Source organism: Mandrillus leucophaeus, unplaced genomic scaffold (genome assembly GCF_000951045.1).
Source record: "Mandrillus leucophaeus isolate KB7577 unplaced genomic scaffold, Mleu.le_1.0 Scaffold400, whole genome shotgun sequence".
Taxonomy (NCBI): Eukaryota; Metazoa; Chordata; class Mammalia; order Primates; family Cercopithecidae; genus Mandrillus; species Mandrillus leucophaeus.
The window spans coordinates 853,205-866,046 of NW_012104255.1; the positions used below are offsets into that span (position 1 = coordinate 853,205).

General features: G+C 43.0%; 1 protein-coding gene across 2 annotated transcripts in view; it reads left to right on the plus strand.

Annotated features, from left to right (window-relative positions):
- The first annotated feature begins 1,642 nt into the window (after positions 1 to 1,642).
- The window catches only part of WNK3 (WNK lysine deficient protein kinase 3), a 192,030-nt gene continuing 180,830 nt past the window's right edge, over positions 1,643 to 12,842 (plus strand). For both annotated transcript variants that reach the window (XM_011991993.1, XM_011991994.1), the window contains exon 1: positions 1,643 to 1,962. The gene's annotated coding sequence lies outside the window, so the exon portion shown is untranslated. The remainder of the gene's footprint in view (positions 1,963 to 12,842) is intronic.

A 12,842-nucleotide genomic window follows, 5' to 3' on the forward strand; every position in this document is an offset into this window, starting at 1 on the left:
CCCCCTTACAAAGTCAAACCATTACACTTTATTTGGACTTTGGAAACCTGAGTTAAATTTATTGATTTGCTGTTTTAAAGAGTTGAAAAAGACTGAGATTTCTGAGGCCTACGGCAAGAAAAGAAAAATAAGTAGTGGAGAGGGGATAACTCAGTGATAGGGCCGAGGCTGGAGGGCTGAAAGCATTAGTCTGATATTTCCCACACAGCCTCCAGCTTGAGGGGCATTCAAAAAGAATGCCCTGCCCTTTAGCTGCGCCACCAGATGACTCCCGGGAGATTGAAAAATGTCTCGGCTCTGGAAAGAGCACACCTAGGTTCAAGTTCTAACTCCACAAATAGTATTAACTTGAGCAATTCATGTCCATTTTCCCCTCCTGAGCCTCAGTTTCCTCCTCTGTCGGGCCGGGATTATTCATGGGAGAATGGCAGAAACAATTCTATACTGCTCCTGGCATAGCACAGGAAGCAGTTTGAAGCCGCTGCGCTGAGGCTAACATGTACCGAAAGCTCGAAGGAAGCAGCATTCACTACCAGCTAGAGGATCTCTGAGTTTTTCAAGGAGGTGGCCGGTGGGAGACAGAGCGAGCCAGTCTCAGTTGGAGGCAGCCTTTCCGCATGCGCGCGGTCTAGAAGCCTGGCGGCGGCGAGGGGGCGGGACCAGGTTTCTGAAGGGGTTGCTATGGCACCGAGGGGCCGGGGAGGTTCACCGAACCCTTAAAAGCATTGCTCCCTCCCCCACCTGCCACCATCAGGGCCGAGGGCCATTGTTCCGGGCAAAATGGCGTCGGTAATCCCCCTCCCGGTCAGAGGCCTGAGTAAAACTGAGGGTGGGAGTCTGACCATAGGTGGGAAGAAAAACTACAATTCCCAGGGTACATCGCATCGGCCTGCGAGGCGCAGGGCACGTGCCCAGGCCTAGCGGTTACATGCCGTCAAAAATCAGTTTCATAGCTTCCCTTTCTCATCCCTGCTTTGGTCGTTTCCCAGCCCCCGCGCGCGCGCACTGCGGTCCTGGGGGTCGGAGGGGACATGCCGTGGCTGTTGCCCCCGCAACGTAACTGGGAGGCCAGTATTTGTAAATCTGTGCTTCGACTTCTAATCCCAAAGCCGGCAGGTATGGGTCTCGCGAGAAAGCCCGGGAGTTGGAAAAAGGGAGTTAGGGGTGGCGGGCGAAAAGGTGCCGGCGGGTATCACCTCCTAACAGCGGTGCTACCGCATTCAGAGGCTCGCGAAGACCCAAGGGTGGGCAGTGGGGGGCTAGGAAGTAGTGTGTGCTTGGACTTTTCTTCTTCTTCTCTGAGGGGAGAGGGTAGAGCACTGAGAGAGCGAGAGGGCTTCGGAACACACAGGAGGTGTCGCGCGTGCTTCCTCTAAGAGGTTTTCTCTTTGCAAGGGGGAGAAGCCTTTCTCCTCGACGCGCATCCCTGTCTCCCGCGGCGCCGAGGGGGCGGGAGGCGTGCGCGCACTCTCGTTGGCTGGCCACTCGGCACCTCGCCGCGATAGAGGCGGTTCCGAGTTGGGGCTGCTCCGTTGGCTTTCTCCGCCCCTCCCCCTCTGCTGTTCTCCCCTCCCTTCCCCGCCCCCCTCCGCCCCTCTCTCCTACCCGTCCGAATTCCCTGGCTGGAGTACGCGTGCGTCTGCTCAGCTCCGGGCCGAGCGCGAGCTTGGGCTCGTACCCTGCTCCCCTCTCTCCGCCCGCTCTTTACCTACCGGCCGTAGCTGGCCCGGTGGGCTCGCGGGGAGACGCTCACGCGCGCAAGCGCACACGACGCGGAGCGGAGCTCGAGACATCGAGGAGAGGAGTAAGAAGCATCGGAGGAGGCGATCGAGGAGGAGGCGGTGTGTGTGTATGTTTCTGTTCTACGGTGTGGCTCGTCGTGGGGCGAGAGGAGGCTCGAGAGAGGGCGAGGGAGAAGCGAAAAGAGTCAGAGAGTCCTCCTCTGCGAGAGCCTCTAATCTGGTGAGGGTCCCGGGCCGGCCGGGGCGCTGGGAGAGAGGGAGGAGGCCGGGGGGCGTGTCTGGGATCGGGCTGAGAGATGAATGGGCCAGGGATGAATGGAGGGAGGCAGCGGCGGCCAAGAGTCTGTTAGGAGTAAGCGCCCTAGCGGGGGGCGGCTTGACCGAGGCAGGGTGAGTGCGTTCACCAGTCGGTACCGGACGAGGTCGGGCTCGGGGCTAAGGGGCTGTCGAAACCGCTGAATAGGCGGAGAGGAATATGAAAAGGGGGAAAGTGGGGAAGGGCAGGTTTGAGGCTGAGGTGCGGTTTTTGTTTTGTTTTGTTTTTTGTTTTTGATTTTTTTTTTTTTTTTTTTTGGTTGTTGTTGAGGGGTGACAACTTTGGGAGCTGATGGAAGACCAGGGGACGGGGAAGGTGAGGAGGATACAGGACGGGGACCAGGAGACGGTTGACAAAGGACTGAGTGATCACTTAAGTGAGATTGAAGCTACTGAAAGGGAAGATCGCTTCGGGTGTGGGAAGTTCAGTTGTACTGATGGGAATAGGATGAAGGAAAGAGTAGATTTAATTAAGAGGTTCAGCTAATGTGTGAGGGACTGGATGGGGTGAGGAATATTGCTGGCTTGTTGTGTAAATGTGTTAGGTTCAAGGAGATTCTGAGGTGTTATTTGGGAAGGGGTGGTGTGTGTTGTGTGACTGACAGGTTGGGGATGGGGAGGAGATGGTATGATAGGTGAGGATGAAAGTGGTGAGGTGGCTTCACTGTACTGAAAGAGGTTTTGTTTGACTAGTTAAGAGTGGTGAAACATTTATATAATGAGGTGTGGGTGGAAATCCTGCACGTGTGTATCTCCGTATCTTGGGAGTTGAGAGACTTTGTTAAAATGAGACTGAACCCTCAAAACAGATGCGAGTAGTATGGCTATTTTTTCTTAAGAGTTACTGTTGATTGAGACAATTATATGAATAAAACAGCCTTTGAGTTGTGAAAATCTTCTGCATAGTGGTGATTGTATCCAATTTTTGGAGATATCGTTATCTGTTTTTCATCTATAGTAAGTTGTAATACCAAGAGAACTTTTGAAGAGGTCTTAGTATGTGACAGAGCAGCAGGTGTCTTTTAGAGTTTCTATCCTTTGGATTGATGTGTTTAAAAATTGTTTAAACTCGACAGCTCAAGGGAAAGATACCTTGCATTAAAGGATAGCAAAAATACACTAAAGCTTAGCCCGGCGTGGTGGAGCATGCCTGTAATCCCAGCTACTTGGGAGGCTGAGGCAGAAGAATCTGTTGAACCCGGGAGGCAGAGGTTGCAGCTAGCCAAGATTGTGCCACTGCACTCTAGCCTGGGCGACAGAGCGAGACTCTGTCTTAAAAAATCCACTAAAGCTGACTTTGAACTAAAATAATTGTACATGATTTTTTTGGTCATTCCGAATTTATCTTGTTTGAAAATTGGCATTCGCTTTTTGGTGTGAGTTTAAATTACAACAGATTACGTGAACATTTTGTTCTCTGAATACTTATCTTCTGATAAGGATGTCTTGTCCTGGTCTCATTCTGTTCTGGGTCAAGATTAATGGTTATGGATTTTAATGTTTTGTGATTATTTTTTACAAATTTTACTGATATATATTTAGTTTTCTTGGAAATGTTGCAAACTTGAGAACATTCCCATGCTGTTTTTCTTTTATTCTGCTTTGATATTGGAAAGAGTGTAATCCTTGTTTAGGCTACCCACAGTTCGAATACAGAAGGTCATATTCTGTTCATAGTCTCTCAGATTGAGATGAATACTTAATGTATTAAATAGTACAGTAGAAATATAAAGGCACTATAAGAGCCTGGAAATGTTGCACTAACTCAACCAGGCAAGGCGGTCTCCCAGTTTTTTGAACTAGATGTTTCTAGAGTGAAGGGCATTCACATTTTGGGTCTTGAAAGTGTAAGCATGGTATATTTGGAGAATGGAATGAGATAAGGCTGGAATCTTAGGTTGAGGCTGGGGTGAATTAGGAACTCTTGATTGTTTAAGAAGGGGAATAACAAATAGATTTATGGTGTTTCTGCCTTTGCTTCTGATGTCCCCCTCTACCTGGAATGTTTTCTCTCCCCCTTCTCTTGAATTTGAACTCATGCTTTTAAAACTTAACATCTGTCACCAGCTATTCCTGAAAGCCTTTCCTGGTTTCCCTTTCTTCCTTTTCAAAAACTCCACCAAGCTAGGTTAGGTCTCCCTCTTTAGAGTTCTGTCATACCTTGTACATAATTTTATTACGGCACTTCGGTTGGGAGGCAGGTAGGAAAGGCATTTTTCTCCTTCTATCTGAAAGAGAAATGAAGCCCAGAAAAACAAGACTTGCCCTAGTAACTGGTGGGCCCCGGAATTCTGACTTCTAGACCATTGTTGATCTTCATATCACAGGTTTACGTTTGCTTATATAATTATAGTTTTAAGAGTTAGATTTCTGTAGTGTTGACTTAACTTTCTTCCATAGAGTTTCTGTTTTTTCTGTATTGTTCATTGCTGAGCCAGTAAATGATAAAGCCAGTGGCTGCAAAGAACCAGAGTAGACAGAAGTAAAGAAAATAATGGTTATTATTATTATTTTTTAGAGAGAGTCTCGCTCTGTCACCCAGGCTGGAGTGCAGCAGCGTGATCTTGGCTTACTGCAACCTCCGCCTCCCAGGTTCAAGCAATTCTCCTGCCTCAGCCTCCCTAGTAGCTGGGATTACAGGCACGCGCCACCATGCCTGGCTTATTTTTGTATTTTTAGTAGAGATGGGGTTTCCCCACGTTGGCCAGACTGGTCTCAAACTCCTGACCTCAAGTGATCCGCCCACTTCAGCCTCTCAAAGTGCTGGGATTACAGGCATGAGTCACCGCGCCCGGCCGCTATCAGATTTCTAGTCAGATAATTGAAATAAAAATAATTAACAGAGGGCTTAATTTTTTTTTTTATTTTTAAAGAATACTTATTAGTATATTTAACTGATTTAAAAAAAAATAATTATTTTATTATTTTTTAAGTTCTGGGGTACATGTGCAGGATGTGCAGGTTTGTTACATAGATAAACGTGTGCCATGGTGATTTGCTGCACCTATCAACTCATCACCCAGGTATTAAGCCCAGCGTGAGTTGGCTCTTTTCGCTAGTACTCTCCCCTCCTTCCGCCTCCCCGACAGGCCACAGTTAACTGTTGTTCCTGGAGGGCTTAAATTTTTGTGTATGTTTTTGTGGGGAAGGAATTGTGTATAAGAAAAAAAAAGACCCTCCTTTCTCAGTCTCTCAATATAAGTAGACGAACTCTATTTACAGATATACTTGATTTTGTCTCTTGGCCAAAAGCCAGAATTCTTTCAAACGAGTGGGTCTTTTCCATCTTTGTTTGAGATCATAACATTTATGATGCCGTTAGGAGACATTTGATGACTAAAAAACATATATAAGACATTCATTCAGAAATTTTAAAGCTTCAAAAGTAGAATTGATACAATTTTTAATTGTTTTGATAGAGCTTGTTGTGAGATTTGGTTTGGCAAATGTTGAGATTGACTCACTGCAGAAATGAGCTTAAATGCCCTTTCAGGGATATATTTTTCTCATTAACTTTTTTTTTTTTTTTTTTGAGACAGAGTTTTGCTCTGTCACCCAGGCTGGAGTGCAGTGGTGCGATCTCGGCTCACTGCAACCTCTGCCTCCCAGGTTCAAGCTATTCTCCTGCCTCAGCCTCCCAAGGAGCTGGGATTATAGGTGCATGCCACCACGCCTGGCTAATTTTTGTATTTTTAGTATAGATGGGGTTCCATCATATTGGCCAGGCTGGTCTCGAACTCTTGACCTTGTGATCCACCTTCCTTGGCCTCCCAAAGTGCTGGGATTACAAGCGTGAGCCCCTGTGCCCGGCCAAAAGAAATGAAGTACATTGTTTTCTGTGTTTTAGCATGGTAACTTTTTTTTTTGAGACGGAGTCTCCGTCACCCAGGCAGGAGTGCAATAGTGCCATCTCGGTTCATTGCAACCTCTGCCTCCAGAGTTCAAACGATTCTCCTGCCTCAGCCTCCTGAGTATTTGGGATTACAGGTGCCTGCCATTACACCTGGCTAATTTTTGTATTTTTAGAAGAGACAGGGTTTCACAATGTTAGCCAGGCTGTTAGCATAGTAACTTAAAAAAATTGTGATAAAATTAATGTAACATAAATTTACCATTTTAACCGTTTTATTTTATTTTATTTTATTTATTTTGAGACGGAGTCTCTCTCTGTCACCCAGGCTGGAGTGCAGTGGCATGATCTTGGCTCACTGCAACCTCTGCCTCCTGTGTTCAAGTGATTCTCCTGCCTCAGCCTCCCAAATAGCTGGGATTACAGGTATGCACCACCACGCCTGGCTAATTTTTGTATTTTTAGTAGAGACAGGGTTTCTCCATGTTGGTCAGGCTGGTCTCCAACTCCTCACCTCAGGTGATCTGCCTGTCTTGATTTCCCAAAGAGCTGGGATTACAGGCATGAGCCACTGTGCCTGGCCCCATTTTAACCGTTTTAAAGTGTACAGTTGTACAGTGGCATTAGGTAACTTCATGATGTTGTGCAGCTAACACCACCTCAAAAGGAAATTCTGTACCCAGTAAGCAGTCACTCCCCATTCTCCCTTCCTCCAAGTCCCAGGTTACCATTAATATTTGCCTATTCTGGATATTTCACGTAAATGGAATCATACAATATATTACCTTTTGTGTCTGGCTTTCACTCAGCATGTTTTTGAGATTCATCTGTGTTGTGGCATGTAGCATTACTTTATTCCCTTTTATGGCTGAGTATTATTCCTTTCTATGGATATATCATATTTTGTTTATCCATTTATCAGTTCATGGATATTTGGGATGTTTCTACCTTTTGGCTTTTATGAATAGTGCTGCTATGAATATCTGCATGCAAGTTTTTGTTTGAATACCTGTTTTCATTTATTTTGGGTATACCTAGGAGCACAACTGCTAGGTCATATGTAATCCTATGTTATATTTTGTTTTGAGACAGGGCTCTGTTGCCCAGGCTGGAGTACAGTGGCATGATCATGGCTTAGTGCAGTTTCAGCCACCCAGGCTGAGGCAGTCCTCCCACCTCAGCCTCCTGAGTAGCTGGGACTATAGGTGTGTGCCACCATGCCCCACACCAGGCTAATTTTTTACTTTTGGTAGAGACAAGGTCTCCCTACGTTGCCCAGGCTGGTCATAAACTGAACTCACGTGATCCTCCTGCCTTAGCCTCTCAAAATACTGGGGTTACAGGCATGAACCACTGTCCCCGGCCCTATGTTTAACTTGTTGAGAAACCACCAAACTGTTTTCCATAACAGTTGCACCAATTGTCATTGCCATCAGCCATGTATGAGGGTTCCATTTCTCCACATCCTCACCAACACTTACTTGTTGCTTTCTGTTTTTTACTTGTTTTTTAAAAAAATATTTTTATTTATTTTTCTTTCTAAATAGCCATCATAATGGGTATGAACTGGTATCTCATTGTGGTTTTGAATTGTATTTCCCTAATGATATTGGGCAGCTTCTCATGGCTTGTTGACTGTTTGTATTTCTTCTTTGGAGAGATGTCTATTTAAGTTCTTTGCCCATTAAAAAATGTGGTTGGTTGTCTTTTTATTGTTGAGTTGTAAGAATTTTTTAAAAAATATATAGTCTAGATACTAGACCCTAATCAGATATGTGATTTGCAAACAGTTTCTTCCATTCCGTGAGTTGTCTTTCTGCTTTATTTTATTGTTTTGTTTTGTTTTGTTTTGTTTTTGAGACGCAGTCTCACTCTGTCACCCAGGCTGGAGTGCAGTGGTGAGATCTCAGCTCATTGCAACATCTGCCTCCCAGGTTCAGGCAGTTCTTGTGCCTCAGCCTCCCGAGTTGCTGGGACTACAGGTGCATGCCACCACGCCCAGCTAGTTTTTGTATTTTTGGTAGAGGTGGGGTTTTGCCATGTTAGCCAGGCTGGTCTCGAACTTCTGACCTCAGATGATCCACCCGCCTTGGCCTCCCAAAGTGCTAGAATTACAGGTGTGAGCCACTGCATCCAGCCAGTATTTTGTTTTATTGTAAAAATAGAGATGAGATTTTGCTATGTTGCCCAAACAGGTCTCAAACTCCTGAGCTCAAGCGATCCTCCTGCCTCAGCCTCCCAAAGTGTTGGGATTACAGGTATGAGCCACTGCGCCTGGCCTTTTTAACTGATTCTTTTGTACAGATTGTTAATGGGCAACTCTTCTTTAAAGAATTAAAGTAATACAGCATTAGATTAAAACACCTTTTAATCAAACTTCCTGCCCTCCCGTAGATAACCATTGGTTAAGAGTTGGTTCCATGGTTGCCAGAATAAGGATGAAAGAAAAAAAAAAAGAGTTGGTTGTGGAATATAGTCCTTTTTTCTCTGTATTTACATGCATATGTTTGTACATATACAAATAACAAGTATGTGATATATATTTTATGATTTTTCTCCCAAAGATTGTCACTTAGGGCTCTTTTCGTATCAGTGTTTATATATATGTTCACGTCATTATTTTTGATTAATACATAGTATTTCTTCCTATGTGCTTCTCTAGCTTTGACTAGTAGGATCAGTTTAGAGTATATCTTTCTAGTCTTTTTTATATGCATTCACCCATATGTGAGTACCTTAGAAATACAGTTTTGTGGGGTTTTTTTTTAACACAAATAGTATGTAGATGTAATATACGTGTTGTGCTACAACTTACTTTTCTCACCTTATAGTATACATATGTAGGAGATTTTTATATATCAGTATATATATATCCATCTTGAATTTTTTAAACAGATGCTTATTATTTCACAGTATGGATGTACCATGTTTATTTCACCATTCTCCTATAGATGGGTATTTAAGTTCTTTTCAGGTTGATTTTGTTTGTTTGTTTGTTTTGCTATTTAAAACAATGTTTCAGTTTTAAAAAGCCCTGTACCTACATATTTGTTCACATGCAGGAATATTTCTCAAGCGATACTACTAAGGATTGGAATTGCTGGGTGACAGTTATGCACTAGGTACTCGGAATTTGCCCTATGAAAAGGCTATTCCAGTTTAGCTGCCAACAGCGCATGGAATACCAAATTTCTTATACAATTCTCAAATTTAACAGATATTTATTTTTTGCATCCTGATAGATGAAAAATGATACTGAATCATTTGAGTTTGTACCCGTGTTTACTAATGAGTTTGAGCAATCCCCTTACCGTACATGTATTGGCCACTTGTACTTACTTTTTTTTTTTTTTTTTGAGACAGAGTCTCACTCTGTCACCCAGGCCAGAGTGCAGTGGCACAATCTCGGCTCATTGCAAGCTCCGCCTCCTGGGTTCACGCAATTCTCCTGCCTCAGCCTCCCCAGTAGCTGGGACTACAGGCGACCGGCACCACGCCCGTCTAATTTTTGTATTTTTAGTAGAGACGGGGTTTCACCATGTTGGCCAGGCTGGCCTTGAACTCCTGACCTCAGGTGATCCACCCGTCTTGGCCTCCCAGCACGCTGGGATTACAGGCATGAGCCACTGCGCCTGGTCGATAGTCGGTTTTTAAATTACATTTTGTAATGATTACTGAGATATATGGCAGATTTCTGTATGTTGATTTTGTCTTTGGCCTGTTTTCTGAGCTCTTGTTAGTTCCTTGTTATAGTTTTTTAGTTGATTTTCTTGGATTTTCTAGATAGATAAACATGTAGTCTGTAAGTTTTGAGTTTTGTCTCCTACTTTCTAACATTTGTAGGTCTTGTTTTATTTCCTCAGTTGGTAGTAGGAAATCTTGGCTTATTCCTGACTTTAACGATTATTTATGTGAAAGATGCTTGCCCTCATGTGTAGGATAAATGCTAATTGAAACCACACTGAGATTCCTTGCTTAAACTTATCAGAGTGTTAAAAATCAAAATGTTTGATAACACTCTTTGTTGTCAAGACTGTGGGGTAAGAGACACTCACACGTTGGAGGTAGGAGTTTAAATTGGTACATTGCCCATGGAAGGTAATTTGGCAGCATTATATAAAGATACACATGTATTACATACGTTATTCTGAATATATTAGTATACTTAAATAAATAAAAGTTTAAAAAATAAATATGCAAATTTTCTTTGATCTTGACAGGGCACAGTGGCTCACACCTGTAATCCCAGCACTTTGGGAGGCTGAGGTGGGCAGATCACCTGAGCCCAGGAGTTCGAGACCAGCCTGGCCAACATGGTGAAACCTTGTCTGTACTGAAAATACAAAAATTAGCCGGGCATGGTGGCGTGCGCCTGTAATCCCAGCTACTCCGGAGGCCGAGGCAGGAGAATTGCTTGAACCCGGAAGGTGGAGGTTGCAGTAAGCTGAGATCGCACCACTGCACTCCAGCCTGGGCGACAGAGCGAGACTGTCTTAAAAAAAAAAAAAATTTCCTTTGATCTAGCAATTCTAGTTCAGGGATACACACACATACACACATACACACACACATATGTACAATGAAATCTACAATGTTATTTATAATAACAAACAATTGAATACTACAAAGTAAGAATGAGAAACTTATATGTACTGAAAAGGAAAAACATGTATCTTAAGTTACTATGACTATAAAAAGAGCTTGGTGTGTACTGTGTTACTTTTTGTGTAGATAGGGAAGGAGAGAACATATATTTGTTAATTTGCCTAAAGAGATTCTGGAGGAATACACAAGAATCTGTTGAGTGGTTACCTGTTGGTGGGGCGAATGGAATTGAATGGAAGGGAGACAGAGTTGGGAATAAGCCTGCCCTTTATAAACTTCTTTATTTGATATTTGAGCCATATGATTGTATTATATGTATGTATATGTGTGTATATATATATATAAATATATTACATATATTGTATTTTATATATGTATATATATGTCTTTTATTTTTTTGAGACGGGGTCTCGGTTACCCAGACTGGAGTGTAGTGGCACAATCACTACTAACTGCAGCCTCAACCTCCCAGGCTTAAGCAAACCTCCTACTTCAGCCTCCCAAGTAGCTGGGACTACAGGCACATACTACATGCCTGGCTATTTTTTTTTTTTTTTTTTGAGATGGAGTCTCACTCTATTGCCCAGGCTGGAGTGCAGTGGCGCGATCTTGGCTTACTGTAACCTCTGCCTCCAGGGTTCAAGCAGTTCTCATGCCTCAGCCTCCTCAGTAGCTGGGATCACAGGCACGTGCCACCATGCCTAGCTAATTTTTGTATTTTTAGTAGAGACGAGGTTTCGCCATGTTGGTCAGGCTGGTGTCAAACACTTGACCTCAGGTGATCCACTTACCTTTGCCTCCCAAAGTGCTGGGATTACAGGCGTGAGCCACTGTGCCCAGCCACAGTTGTCTTTATATATCTTCCTAGAGCTTAGATAAGTGTATTTATCATTTTATGAAGGAAAAATGGCTACATGTAGGTAATTATATATAACTGTGAACTTAGTAAGAGATTCCAGGTTTGAGGCCTGATTTTTGTAAACTTTCTCACTAGGCCATGTTTCTATGCTGAATGTAGAAGAGATACTATCCTGGTCACTGGAGCATATCCCTTTGGCAATGCCAACATGGTTCATTACTGAAAAACTTTAGAAAATATATGGTTTTCTGCTTTCCTAAGTAGAGTCTCCTGAAAATCATTTAATGTTTTCTGGAGTATTGTTGAATAGTACTTTAATATAGTGCTGTCCCTAGGGGTTATTGAGACGTAGAAAATAAAAGCTTGCATTTATTGATTATTATGTTGTGCCTGGCACTGTGCTAAATATTTTATATGTGTATTTTCATATTGGTCCTGTGAGATTTCACAAATGCAATCAAGAATTATTGAGGTTAAATAATTTGCCTGAAATCTCTTCCAAAGGTTGAAAGGCAGAACCAATATTTGATTCCAGATTTCTCCCACTCCAGAGCATGTGTTCCTTTTTTTTTTTTTTTTTTTTTTTTCTTCTGAGACAGAGTCTCACTCTGTGATCCAGGCTGGAGTACAGTGGTGTGATCACAGCTCACTGCAGGCTCAATCTCCCTGGGCTCAGGTGATCATCCCTACCTCAGCCTCTCAAGTAGCGAGGACTACAGGCGCACAATACCACAACCAGCTAATTTTTTATTTTTTGTAGAGGCAGGGTTTTGTCATGTTGTCCAGGCTGGTTTTGAACTCCTGAGCTCAAGCAATCTGCCAGCCTCAGTCTCCCCAGGTGTTGGGGTTATTACAGGCGTGAGCCACCACTCCCAGCCAAGCTTGTGTTCTTTTTTTTTTTTTTTGGTGGATCAGCTAATTTTGAATTTCAAAATAATAAGTTCACAAAAGCTATTATTAATGAAAATATTCAATACCCAAGGTGATTTACAAAGTTTAGCTGAGATACTATCTTGTTCCCAGAACATTTATAAACACAACGTACATATATATACACACACATATATGTGTATATATATATCACTGAGTTAAATTTATATATTGAAAATAGGAATATAAGATATAAAAATAAAAAACAAAGGTTTAACTGAAAGTTTTTGTAATTATATACTTATATTGGGATTGCAAGATGAATACAATGCTATTTATTTTTTTCTTTTCTTTCTGAATTTATAGGGCTTGGAAGTATTTTGCACAGAAGACGATCTGTGTTCTGACATCTACCTAAAGTTCTTTGAACCTCAAGAAAGAGATGATCTCTATTTTTATATTGCCACGTATCTGGGTTTGGTGCTCACCCCTCATTGTTTTGTTTTCTTTTCTTTTTTTTTTTTTTTTTTTGATGCTGAGTCTCACTCTGTCGCCCAGGCTGGAGTGTGGTGGCGTGATTTCGGCTCATTGCAACCTCTGC